This window comes from Mesitornis unicolor, unplaced genomic scaffold, assembly GCF_000695765.1.
Source record: "Mesitornis unicolor isolate BGI_N332 unplaced genomic scaffold, ASM69576v1 scaffold13990, whole genome shotgun sequence".
Classification (NCBI taxonomy): Eukaryota; Metazoa; Chordata; class Aves; order Mesitornithiformes; family Mesitornithidae; genus Mesitornis; species Mesitornis unicolor.
This window is the reverse complement of record NW_010159203.1, coordinates 124654-125060: the sequence shown is the minus strand read 5'-3', so window position 1 is coordinate 125060 and position 407 is coordinate 124654.

Sequence of the window (407 nt, the reverse complement as noted above, 5' to 3'; positions counted from 1 at the left end):
CCCCCCCCCTCGCGGGGGGCCTCCCCCCCCCCCCGCCGTACCGAGCGCGCTGACGCCCGGCCCCGCGCGCGGCTGACGCGCCAGCTCAGCCCACTCCACCCGCTAGTGTCAGGACGGCCACGTCAGTGCCCGCCCATGTCTTCAAACGCCAGGAGTGGCAACGGGCGCGACCAATCACAGGAGAGGGGGTGTAGCTGCTCGCACCAATCACTTGTTAGGAGCGGGGTCACGCCTCGCGGTTGCGTTGTTGCCTCAGGTAGCACGGCACCCGCCTCCGCTTTACGTGGGTCGTGGAGCTGGGTGTGAGGGCGAAGCGGGAACGCGTCGCCTGCCCCTGGGGTGCAGCGTGGGCTGGGCAGTTACTGGGTACAGCGCCTACTTTCCCTCCGCGGCCGCGAACTCCGCGC